This window comes from Cannabis sativa, chromosome X, assembly GCF_029168945.1.
Source record: "Cannabis sativa cultivar Pink pepper isolate KNU-18-1 chromosome X, ASM2916894v1, whole genome shotgun sequence".
In the NCBI taxonomy this organism is placed as follows: Eukaryota; Viridiplantae; Streptophyta; class Magnoliopsida; order Rosales; family Cannabaceae; genus Cannabis; species Cannabis sativa.
In genome coordinates this window covers 58,087,008-58,100,981 of record NC_083610.1, presented here as the reverse complement: position 1 = coordinate 58,100,981, position 13,974 = coordinate 58,087,008, and the positions used below count along the sequence as shown (strand labels likewise).

Here is a 13,974-nt window from a genome sequence, read left to right as displayed (position 1 = left end):
ATTTTTTAATAAAATAAAAAAATAATATCATATTAATTAGCAAAAATTACCACAATTTTTATATTTAACTAATAATTTAAATAAACTTACTAATTAGATTAAAGACAATAATACTGTAAAATCGGCGAAATTCGATAAATTAAAATATCATATTGCAATAACATAAATATTACATTACTAGAGAACAAACATTACATTCATGACGAAAGAAATTACATTAAATTAAATTAAACTTGAAATTAATTAAATTATATTAATTTTGTGAGTTACCATATTCATCCTACAAGTGTTCGATTAATGCATTTCGAAGCTCAATGTGAGCTTCTTTATCTTTAATTTTTCTATGTCTGGCAAGAAATTCTTGAAACCGAGCACTATCATCTTCTACCATCTCAACTTCTGGACTTGGCACTTCGACACGCTCTTCAATTGGTGCATTTAGATCACGTTCATCTTCTATTATCATATTATGCATAATAATACATGAAGTCATTATATCATGTAAAACCGTTTTATTACAAAGACGTGTCGGTCCAGCAATAATTGCAAATCTAGATTGCAATACTCCAAATGCACGGTCAACATCTTTTCTACATGCTTCTTGTTTCATTGCAAGTAGTTTCTTTTTTGGACCACGTGGATCATGGATAGTTTGAACAAGAGTGGACCATTTTGGATATATACCATCGGCTAAATAATAACCCATATTGTACTCTTTTCCTTTAATAAGATTATTAGCGGGTGGAGCAATACCTTGAGCAAGATTAGTGAAAAGATGGGATGCCTCTAACACATTAATGTCATTATTAGATCCTAGTAAGCCAAAATATGCATGCCATATCCAGAGATCATAGTCAGCTACTGCTTCAAGAATAATAGTTGGGGACCCACTACGACCGGCATATTGTCCTCCCCAAGTAGTTGGATAATTTTTCCATTTTCAATGCATACAATCCAAACTTCCCAACATTCCTGGAAAACCTCGACGTTCACCAATGAGGAGTAGTCTTGCAACATCATGAGCGTTGGGTGATCGGAGATAGTGGGCTCCAAACACCTCAACAACAGCACGAAAAAATTGCTTCAAGCTTTCTAAAGTTGTAGATTCTCCTATTTTGATGTATTCATCGGTATTATCTGTCGGCATACCGTATGCTAGCATACGAAATACAGCTGTTACTTTTTGCAAGCCTGATAACCTGAGTTTTCCCATTCTATCCCTTCGTTGGAGAAAGTAATTGTCATGTCTTTGTATAGCATCCAAAATACGAATGAATAAAGGATGTGTTAGACTTTTTATTTGGGCTTATATTAACTTTTATTGGTTTTTATTAAAACTTGGGTTGATTGGATAGTTCTTTGCTGTATTAGCCCATATTGTTAGTGATCACTTGTTAATGGGCTTAGCATCTGTGTGTAAAGTCTAGGTGAAGCAGAAGTGTGGGCTTTTCTAATTAACTGAAGCCTTTGATGAGCAGGCCCAGTCCAACTAGGTTTATGTAGCTAAGTCCCCTCCCTAACTCTACAAATACATATTATCTCATCACAATTGTATACCTTTTGATAATCAGATAAATAAACTGCTTCTGATTTAGAGATCTAGGGAGGAAGACTTAGTTGATAGTATTGCACTATTGAATTGAAGTAATTGTTATGGATCGAATTGGAGTAATTGCTATGGATCAATCAGGCACGCATACCTAATTATTATATATTATTATTGTGTTCTATGTTATATACAAATTGATCTTGGTTTTATTATAAATTTTCCTAACATGTGGTATCAGAGTGCCTATTGTATATGATTTAGGACCTACAATTTGTATAACAATTAATATGTATATGTTAATTTTCTTCAATTACATATTAATTTCGTTGTTATTTTATGTTGAATTTTTTGTTTTTAAATCTTAAAACTTTAGGGGTTTTATTCATCGTTAAATTCTCTTTCCATTGATATATTATATGTATTAAATCATTGTGTATATTATGAGAATTTTAAGTTTAAAATTTTAGGGTTTATATAATTCTATTATGAAATTTTAATTTGTGTTTTTTGATTTTATTGTTTTTGATCTTCACTTCATTATAGATATCTCATTATTAATTGTTTATCAATATTCTTACACGATTTATTTCGTGTTTTGACCGAGATTGATATCACAATCAATTTTTTTTATGTTCTTCAATTTTCGGATTAGTTTCAATAAGATCTAGCATTGTTTTACTTGTTTCATCCCAAATTGAACCCATAAATAGAGTAGAAATTCAATTCCGAACAGAACCCCTAGTTTTCTCGTCGTTTTCGTCATGTTTTTGGCCAGTTTCTTCGTCTCGACCCGACTGGAGAGAATCGGGTCGCGCGACCCACTTTCAGACCCGGTTCAAGGTTGAAGACAACCATCCTGCCAGCGAAGCCCACTCTCGACAGTGACGCGTGGGGGCACGTGCGCTGCCGTCCGACATCGATTTTCGATATTTCTTTTTTCCAGCATGCTTAGAATTTAATTTTTGATTTTTCTATGATTTTTAAATAATTTTTTGACTCCGTTAAATAATTTTTATTATTTTAATGATAATTATGCAGTTAAAAAATTATTAAAATTAATTTTTGATGATTTTTCGAAATCAGTAAATCATAGAAAAAATTTTGAGTTTCTTCTCGTTCTGTTTGACATAGTCACTCTCTTATTTGATTTATCTTGACTATGTAATATCCACAAATATTTTTTTTCTTTCACATCTTTCTATTATTTGTTGTTCTAAAATTTTAAAACTTGATTGTTTGATGCAAAAATAATGTGTTATGGTGGACACTTTATTTTTGATGATCAATATATTACAAGCAATTAATATATCTCCTTTTGGAAATTTGGTTGAAAATTATTAAATTTTTAATGATTATTTTATCACCAAATTTCATATGTTATAGAAAATATTTATTTTGGTTGGCTATATGTGTAATTACTTGCCCAAAGGTAGTAGTTATATATATTAGTTCACATTCCATGAAATGAGTTAATATTAAATGTGTATATTTTAATTATTTACCCAAAGGTAATAATTTAAATATATATATTTATTATTATTTTTTGTTTGAATTAATATATATTATTTAAGAAATTTATTCGCCCAAAGGTAATAAATTCTTAATTGATATGTATTTTTTCTTTATTGTTAACTTCATAAAGGTAGATTATGTGTGTGTTATATTCTCACCCCAAAGGGGAGTTTATAATGACCAGTTAACTCTACAATATTTTCTAATTGCTTGGCTCATATAGCTTGATCAAGTTTTAATTTTTTGGATTTTTTGGTCTCCTTTATGAGAACAACAATAAAGTTTCTATCTGAATTCTGAATGCTTCCAACTTTAAAACATGGAAACGAGATGTGAAAATTACTTTAGGCATAATAGATTTGGACTTATGCCTGGGAGAAGAAAAATATGCTGATCTAACTAATATCAGTATTGTTGCTTAGAAAATTCTTCATGTACAAGGGAAAAATTCAAATCATCTTAGTCTCATTGCTATGAAACGTTCAATTCCTGAACGTCTTTTGGTGGTTTGCCAAACACCACAAATGCTAATGAATATTTCAAAGCAGTAGAAAAAACTATTTGACACTGGTGAAATCGCTGCAGTTGGACATCTTATGGATGCAATGACAACCATTCAGTATGATAAATCAAAGGAGTGCGAGGTTTTATTAATGTTCAATCCGAGTTGCAAGATCATAATATTCCTCTTCCTAACTCTTACATTATTCATCGTGCTCTTCATGCACTTCCTGTCTCTTTTAGCTTTATCAAGACAACCTAAACACTTATAATAAAGCATGGAGTTTTAGTGACCTAATTTCTCAGTGTGTTGTTCCAACAAGCAAGCTAGCAAAATGAGAAGAATGAGTCTTCTCACTTTGTTTCTCAACTCAAGCCCAACAAAGGATAAAGAAAATATGAAAAGAAGCAACCACAACCAGAGGCTAAGGGATCTCAAGAAGATAAGTGAGAGGGAGTCAAAGCTTAAAGTGGACACTTATGTTGGAGTTGATATTATATATGTTAGCACATTAATTCTTGAATTACAATTTAGTGTTCAGATTGTTTTGAACAGTACTTTCTTGATTCCTACTTTTAAAGTAATTCAGTTTTGCTTCCGCTTTTAGTTAAATAATGTTTTTCTTTTATTTTGCCAATTATAGTGTTGACATTATGTTTGACACTGAATAATTGGAAACTGTTTTTACTCTGATATTCTTTTCAAATTATCATTGACTTCCTTAGCTTCCTTTTTCAATGTTGTGGATATTGTGGGTACGAAATCTTATATTAAGATAACATCCTTATTATTATGGCACGATAGATTGGGTTATATTTCTAAAGAAAGAGTTGATCGATTACTTCTAGCTAAAATTATTCCTCCTGCTGATGTTTCTGGTTGGGATATTTGTGTTGATTGTACTTGTGGAAAATTGACTAAAATAAGAAAGCAGACTGCTAACTGTAGTCACTCTTTATAAGAGATTATCTACACTGACATCAGTAGACCTTATTCTACCACGTTGTGCAAAAATAAGTATGTCATAACTTTCATAAATGATTTTTCTCTATATGACTTCACTTGATTCAAGAAAAATCTAACGCTCTTGATAAAGTTAAAATCTTTCGAAATGTTCTTCAGAAACAATTAGGAAGAGTCATCAAAGTTGTTCTTGCAGATCGTGGAGGAGAATATTATGGTCGTTATTCAGAATATGGACTACACATGAGGCCTTTTGTTGAATATTTTCAAGAAATTGTGTAGTTTCTCAATACAATATGTCAGGTTCACCTAAGGAAAATGGCGTTACTGAAAGGAGAAATTGCACTCTCATGGATATGTTAGAAACATGATGAGTAGATCAAATCTTCTAGAGTTTTTATGGGGTGAAGCACTTATGACTGCAACTTATATCTTAAATCGTGTTCCAAGTAAATATGTTCCCAAAACCCTTTTGAGTTGTGGGTTGGGAGAAAACATAGCCTGATTCATCTTCGTGTATGGGATTTTCCAGCTAAAATAAGGATTTATGATTCTAATTTTAAAAAGTTAGATCTAAGAACAGTTCGCTGTTATTTCATTGGTTATCCAATGTTCTCAAAGGCTATCGGTTTTGCTGTCCTACTCGTGATACACGAATTGTTAAGTCTCAGACTGCTAATTTTTTCTTTTTTTTTTTTGGAATTTGATGTTGCTGAAAATATTCCTCCAACATCTCTTGATGTTTCTGTCTACCAATTTTGATATGAAAGATCTTGGAGATGCATCTTTTGTTTTGGAGGTTGAGATTCATCATGATAAGAATCAAAAATTTCTTGGCTTACCTCAAGAAGCTTACATTAATCGTGTGCTTAAAGTTCAACATGGATTTGTGTAAAGCTAGTTTCGTTCCTATTCTGAAAGGGACAAATTTACTAAGCAACATTGTCCTAAGAACGACTTAAAAAGAGAAGCAATGAAGAATATCCCATATGCAAGTGTAGAAGGGAGATTGATGTATGCTTAGGTTTGCACTGGACCTGACATTGCTTTCATAGTCGATGTTCTTGGGAGATATTTATCTGATCCTAGCCATGATCATTGGGTTGCAGCCAAGAAAGTTTTGAGATATTTGCATAGAACGAAGAGTTTTATGCTTGTGTATAAGCATGTCGACAATTTTCAAGTTGTTAGTTATTCACATTCAGATTTGGTGGTTGTGTAGATGATTTAAAGTCAACTTCTAGCTATATTTTCACTTTTGTTGGTGCTGCTATTTCTTGAAAAAGTGTTAAATAGACTTTAATCACATCATCTACTATATATGTTGAATTTGTCGTATGTTATGGGGCATCTTTGCAAGCTTTATGGTTAAAGAATTTGATTTTAGAGATACGACTAGTTGATTCTATTTCTTTTCCTATACTAATCTATTGTGATAATAATATTGTTGTTTTCTTTTCAAAGAATAATGAGATTAGTAGTGCTTCCAAACATATGGAAATAAAGTATCTCACTATTAGAGACTTGGTCAAGAAAGGAGACATTGTGATAGAATATTGAAAGACCAAGTTGATGTTTGCAGATCCTCTAACCAAAGGATTAAGTGCCATATTGTTTGATAAACATGTTTTTAATATGAGCATTTTATAATCTTTTGTTCCTTTGGGTTAGTGGGAGTTTCTTGTTTTATCTTTTGAGATTACATGTATATGTAGTTTACTTGTTGATGTTATGAACTACTTTATGGGCCAATAATTTTTATTATTGGATGTTTATGCTTTCAATTAGGCTTTGTTATATTCTCGAGAATGATTGAATTGAAAGCATGTAGTTCATATTTTGTTGTGATCATTGTATTTTAAGTTTAATTACTTAATGACAATGATAATTTGTTGGCTTAATTTTTTAAGCAAGTTTAGTGACACTTACTTATTTATTAAGTAGTGTATGGTTAATTTCACTGGCTTATTTATTAAGCATCACGGTATCAGTGAAATTGAGGACTGATAAGGATATTATGTTATTTTAAATTGATCACATGTTGAACATAATTCCTTACCACACTACTAGACTTATTGACCATGTCGATTTAATACTTTGGTATTTGTTATTATGAATGTCTTTTGTTGAGTTAAAAATAATATGATTGTCATAGTTCGTTATCAAAGGTTAAATTGGACCGGTATGTTGAGATGCTATCAGAGAACTATCATTTTTTAAAGTGGCCACAAATGTTTTCCTGTTGTTCAACCCATGAGTCGTTTTCAAATAAAATTATATTGATATATAATATATATGTATTAAAATTAATGTAGCCCAAGTGGGAGAATGTTAGACTTTTTATTTGGGCTTACATTAACTTTTATTGGTTTTTATTAAAACTTGGGTTGATTGGATAGTTCTTTGCTGTATTAGCCCATATTGTTGGTGATCACTTGTTAATGGACTTAGCATCTTTGTGTAAAGTCTAGGTGAAGCAGAAGTGTGGGTTTTTCTAGTTAACTGAAGCCTTTGATGAGCAGGCCCAGTCCAACTAGGGTTATGTAGCTAAGTCCCCTCCCTAACTTTATAAATACATATTGTCTCATCACAATTGTATACCTTTTGATAATCAGATATATAAACTGCTTCTGATTTAGAGATCTAGGGAGGAAGACTTAGTTGATAGTATTGCACTATTGAATTGAAGTAATTGTTATGGATCGAATTGGGGTAATTGCTATGGATCAATCAAGCACGCAGACCTAATTATTATATATTATTATTGTGTTCTATGTTATATACAAATTGATATTGGGTTGATTATAAATTTTCCTAACAGGATGACCCATTCAAAATCTTCGGCGAAACATCAAATCGATAAATCGAGGATTCTCTGCAAAATGGTCATTTAAAAGATTACGATCAGCATTTTCCCGGTCACGGTTAATAACTATATGACCAGGAATCGAGCCCCGACGCGAGCTTTGGATTTTTTGGTGTTGAGCAATACAAAAATTATTGTTAGCAGTAATTTGACCTACCACTTGCATTTCTATATCATCATAATATTCATCATCTGAAGAAGACAATGATGATGATAAATAAGATGAACTATCAGGATAAGAATTCATATTTTTTTCAAAGTTAAATTGTATATATTTTTGGTGTGCCTCATATCATGTATCATATCCATATTTTATAGTGTAAACATTCTTATCTTCTGATTCCAAAATTAAAAGATAAGAAATCTAGTGGTTTAATCTTGACCGCTGAAATTATTTCACCACGATCTCAATCGTTACAATGTGTTGTCACATCACATCCTTATCTTCTGATTTCAAAATTAAAAAATAAGAAATCTCGTGATTTAATGTTGGCTGCTGAAATTATTTGACCACGATCTCAACCGTTGTAGTGTGTTGTCACATCACATCCTTATCTTCTGATTCCAAAATTAGAAGATAAGAATTCTCGTGATTTAATCTTGGCCGCTGAAATTATTTGACCACAATCTCAATCGTTGCAGTGTGTTGTCACATCACATCCTTATCTTCTGATTCTAAAATTAAAACATAAGAAATATAGTGGTTTAGTCTTGGCCGCTGAAATTATTTCACCACGATCTCAACCGTTGCAGGGTGTTGTCACATCACATCCTTATCTTCTGATTCCAAAATTAAAAGATAAGAAATCGAGTGGTTTAATCTTGCCCGCTGAAATTATTTGACCACGATCTCAACCGTTACAGTGTGTTGTCACATCACATCCTTATCTTCTGATTCCAAAATTAAAAGATAAGAAATCTAGTGGTTTAATCTTGGCCGCTGAAATTATTTGACCACGATCTCAACCGTTGCAATGTGTCGTCACATCACATCCTTATCTTCTGATTCCAAAATTAAAAGATAAGAAATCTAGTGGTTTAATCTTGGCCGCTGAAAGTATTTCACCACGATCTCAACTGTTGCAGTGTGTTGTCACATCACATCCTTATCTTCTGATTCCAAAATTAAAAGATAAGAAATCTCGCAGTTTAATCTTGGCCGCTGAAATTATTTCACCACGATCTCAATCAATGCAATGTATTTTCCTTTCCTATATAATCTCACACTTCTCATTCAATTTGATCACATCTCTTCAACATATTTTCTAAATAGCTATATTTTCTTCAAAAATGTCTTCCATTCGCGGTTCTTCTTACTCAGTAGAGGAAGATGTGCACTTGTGTCATGTCTATGTTGACATTTCTCAAGATCCAATCGTAGGAAGAAACCAATTAGATAATAATTTTTGGGCAAGAGTTGAATCAGAGTACCACAAAGATGGAAAATTTAGTAATAAACCTTGACCAGTAAGATCTTTGCAAACTCGAATGTCTACTATTAATAGTGCAGTTGCAAAATTAAGGGGATGTATCAACCAAATTGAAAATAAAAATCCAAGTGGTGCTTCAGCAGAAGACATTGTAAGTGTTTGTTATTATAATTTATTTATTATTACTATCTTATTTTTTAATTTTTATTAACGTTATTACTTAATTTATATTGCAACAGTTAATTCAAGCGAAGATGTTATTAGCCCAAGATAAAAAGTACGATAAAGGCTTTAAATTTGATCATGTGTGACACATCCTCAAATGTATTCAAAAGTTTTCAAATGATGAAAACATCAATGCACCACGTAGATTCCAACACGAAGGTCCTAGTTTCACTTCATCCAAATCACCGTCTCACAATTTTGAGTCTCCAACATCGGCATCCACTGGTATGAGTTCATTTGATCTAAACATGAATAATGAGGAAATGAATACTTATCCAACAGAAAGACCATGTGGTGTGAAAAAAACAAAGGAAAAATAATTAGGTAATGATCAATTCAACAAACTAATGGAACAAAATAAAGAACTCATTAAAGTTATTGAAAAGAGTAACAAGGATAGAAATGAACGTCACAGAAGAAAGGTTGACGAAAAAATTTTATTCACGGATTTGAATTCAATATCCGATCTAGAGTTTCATAAGTACATTCAAAGTGAAAAAGGACGAATTTACAAAGAAAGGACACAAACATCCGAAGTTGGAGAACAAGGAGAAGGATCTCAATATCATGGATATTCATACCAGGGATCTCAATATCAGGGATCACAATATGAGGGGTCACAATATCGAGCATCTCAAGATTCGGGACATGGCGTTGAAGATGAAGATCAACGATCTCAAGATCAAGGTGAAAGAGCTGAAAATGACTCACAAGTTTATAGTCCGTATTATGACTATCTCGGCGGATCAAGAAATAATCTTCCACATTATTAAATTGTTGTATCTCATTTTATCTTTGAAGGTTCATATATGTGTTATTACTTTTCCGTTTAATGTTTAGTGTGTTGTATTTTAATTTTTAAATGTATGTTTAAGTTTGTAATGTTTTTATTATGTACTATTGACTGTGCTTTAATTTTATAATATTCTGTTGTGTAATATAAAATATGTGTACTCTTGATTAATAAGAATATGATGTCTAGTGTATTTAATTTTAATTTTAATATGTGTTTAATTTAAAAATAATTTTTATTGTTTAATTTAAAATTATAAAAAAATATAATAAATTTTTACTTAAATTATAATTAAAAATAAAAATAATTTATGGTATTCACATTTAAATTTACACAAAAAAAATATTATAAGGTGCTTTTATAATGTATCCTTCTAAATAGAAGAGTCACGCGACAGAAAGTTTGAATTTTATTTTCGGCATGTTAACTTTTTTTAAATTTTTCAAAATTTTGCAGGATGTTTTAAATAACTATAATGTACACGACCATAAAAAAAAGACTAAACAAGTCTCCCGAATGCCGAAACAGGTAGGAGTAAATCAGTGCACCACTTTTAAAGAAGTGCATTATTTTCGGCGTATTAAATTTTTCTAAATTTTTTTAAATTTTACAGGATATCTTAAATAATTGTAATATACACTACTATATAAAAAAAAATAGACTAAAAAAGTTTGTCGGGTGCCAAAATAAATAGGAGTAGATTCGTACATCATTTTAAAAATGTGCATTAAAAAATTTCCTAAAAAATAATTCTTAATTTTACAAATATAATAATATAAATATTAATTAAATTAAAAAAAAAATTAAAAAAAAAAAGGATGTTGTGACTACAGTGCACGACATATATGCCATGCACTGTAGATAAACCTACAAAATGTTGCATGATATGCAGTCTCCTCGGAACATATATACACACCATACCACTAATTTGCAGTCTCCTTGGAGCTGCTCTAAGGTGCTCATTTTGAAGATCAATTTTTCTATCAAGAAAGCACATTGTTAGAAAACTCTAAGGCTTGATAATTCCCAAAACTATTTCTTAGAGAATTCTCTTAGTGCTTAGAGATAGGGGAAATAAGCTTTTGGACAAAGGTGTAATACCTTGTTCAAGTCATGGTGATCCCCACTAATCTACACTCAAGGTTGTAAGTGGGTGTTTATATATATATTATTCTCTTATTATATATACATATATTATATTACATGTGTTGTAATCTTTTCTTCTACCTTTCATATATATGTATGTAATATATATAGTGTATATATATGTATTGTAACATATATTTAATCAATCTCTTTTATTGTCCTTGTATTATTTTTATAATTGAGTTATATATATCTTGGTTTATCTTCCATTGTAATATAATCTCTAACAACTATTATACAACTTGAAAACAAGAATAACCTCCTTTTTTTTTAATATAAACAAACTTACCACAATAATTTTTCCACATGAGTCCTACATTGCCAATTTGATCCATGATTTTTTCATAATAAAATTTTAGTAAGACAATTATTGGGCATCGCATAAACAACATACTAGCAACTATGTATAAACCATGTGTTTGAATATTGTTAGAAAAAAATTAGGGATTTTTTTAGTTTTATACGACAATTGTAAAATAATTATATAAATAGTATCAGTGAAAATAATACACAATTATAAAGGCATTCATACCGAACCATAAAAATAAACCCACCGAATCATGAAAATAGACCTCGTTTGAAGTTTTTTTTTTCTTTTTGTGCTCAAATCTTTTTTCTTTTGTTGTCTTTTTGTTTATTATATATATATTCTCTTTTTTATTTATCTTTCTAAGAAAAATATTAGTTACACTAAATAAAAAAATACTAATTGAGGCAATCATTTTAATATATAGAAAACATAAATATTTTTTATCATAAAAAAATGATCCAAATAAAAAGTATAATTTTTATATATATATATATATATTTATATATTTTAGCATTGACATTAGGCCCTAGTAGTACCAATACCACCGTGAGTAACTTTTTTTTATTAATGATTAATGATATTTTACAAAAATTATTAAATTAAAATCTTTAAGACCCAATATTTGATTGCAATAACAGACATCTCGTACGTAGACATCACTACCATTCTTTTTCTATTACGTTAACCAAAGAGTAAATAAACTGTTAATTTAAGTAAAATTAACCAACTAACTTCACAAATTACTAAATTGTATTATTATTATTTTCATATTTAAAAGTTACTATGTATTGTTATTTAAGATAGCTTCACATTCTTTTAGTAATTTTCGTTAACTTTAGACATGTGTGATAAAATTACAGAGTTACAATAAAGTATACTTAATATCAAAATTAGTAGAGTCAATTTTTTAATATTAACAATTTTAATATTGATTAAGATACTATTTGGTTTCTTTATAAGTTCTTTTAGGAATTTATCAAAACTGTTTCAATAAGATAAACTCATTTAGAATACTATTAGGTAACTTATAAATATGAAATTAGAAAATAATTTATAATGTATTAAAGTTTGTTTAATTTTATAGTTTGATTACTTTTTCGTTAACAAAATATGAAAGAAACTAAAAGGTTGTTTTTTATTTTGATCATTTTTTCTGAAGTTAGCAAATATATGATTTTCATATATTAAAATGATCATTTTGAAAAAATAGGTCGTGATGATACTACTCTTGAGCTCAACTAACTAACGATGCGATGTAAAAAAAAAAAGATGAGTGGTTATACTTTTTTAGAAATTTATTGAAATTACTCTATAAAAAAATCTTATGTAAATTACAATATAGAGGTTACTCTTTTTTTTAGACATTTATTAAAATTGTTCTATAAAATAAACTTATGTAAAATATTATCTAGTAAATATAAAATACTTTTTAGTAACACATGAAATTAATTGGTACATTGAATTTTGTTTAAGTGAAAAAAATGGTACTATCTTGTTTTCTTATAAGTCATTTTAAAAACTTGTGAAAAGTATTTTATAAAATTAAAATATGATTTAGTAATTTTAAAATATAAAATAATTATAAAACAAATATTAACAAGCTAAATTATAATTGATATATTAAATTTTGTTGTATTTGAAAATTTACTTTTTTTTTCAATAAATTAAGTAGAAAAGAAACTAAAACGTTACTTTTGATTTTAGTCATTTTTTCTGATAATAGTAAAAGAAAAAATATGTGCTTCTCATATGTTGAAACGATTGCATTAAAAAAGTAGATAATGATGGTATAATTTTTTTTAGCTTAAATAATTACTAGTGTGACTAAAAAAAAACTTTTTAATTTTTTTTTTTTTGAAAAAAGAAATAAAAATAGAAGAAAGAAAGTTTTTATAATATTAAAGAAAATTATTAATATTTTAACATTTGTGTGTTTCATATTTAACAAATAAAAAAAGAGCAAAAAACAAAGGAAAGAAAAGAATAAGGAAACAATTAGTCTATTTGTGTTGATGTGCTGCTCATTTTTTCGAGTGTATACGCGTGTTTTAAAAAAAATAAAATGCAAAGGTATTATGATTGAAATTAAAAAAAAAAAGTGGTAATCATGGTATTAATTTTAAAATTTCGTCTCCCTCCGTAAATTTCTCTAAAAATTAACCAACTATTATTAGACTAATGAACAACGACTTGTAGTTTTGAGGTTATTTTGTGAAGAAACAACTGTAAGAACATTGTAACTCAACATCAGCTCAACCAAAGTTAAAATATGAATAAACTTACTATGTTATAATTGTTTTTATGAGAGGCATGTGTTGGATTGCATACATAAAATACTTGCAAATAACACTAAAAACAATGTAATTTGATCAATGTATAAGTATTGCAACGTCAATTATCTAAGCGTAAATAAAATTAATAGAAAATTGTAATGCAACTGAATTACAACAAAAAATATCAAAATTACATGGCCAGATCCATAATGCGAGATGAATACGAATTTAGTTTATTGTCGCAATTGTAATTGAATAATTCCAAGATTAAAATTCTAAAAAACAACGTTAATGCAATAATTAGAATATAGCAATTGTAGTGATATGTATTTTTTGGATGATACATGACTTGGATTGGTTGGAAAACTCGAGATCTATTTTTTACATGTCTACATCTTTAAGTAT

General features: G+C 29.2%; 2 pseudogenes; one reads left to right on the top strand and one right to left on the bottom strand.

Annotated features, from left to right (window-relative positions):
* Window positions 1-272: 272 nt before the first annotated feature.
* Window positions 273-7,639, bottom strand: LOC115724815 (uncharacterized; annotated as a pseudogene).
* Window positions 7,640-8,682: 1,043 nt separating this feature from the next.
* LOC115724826 (uncharacterized) lies at window positions 8,683-9,972 on the top strand (annotated as a pseudogene).
* The last annotated feature ends 4,002 nt before the right edge of the window (window positions 9,973-13,974 follow it).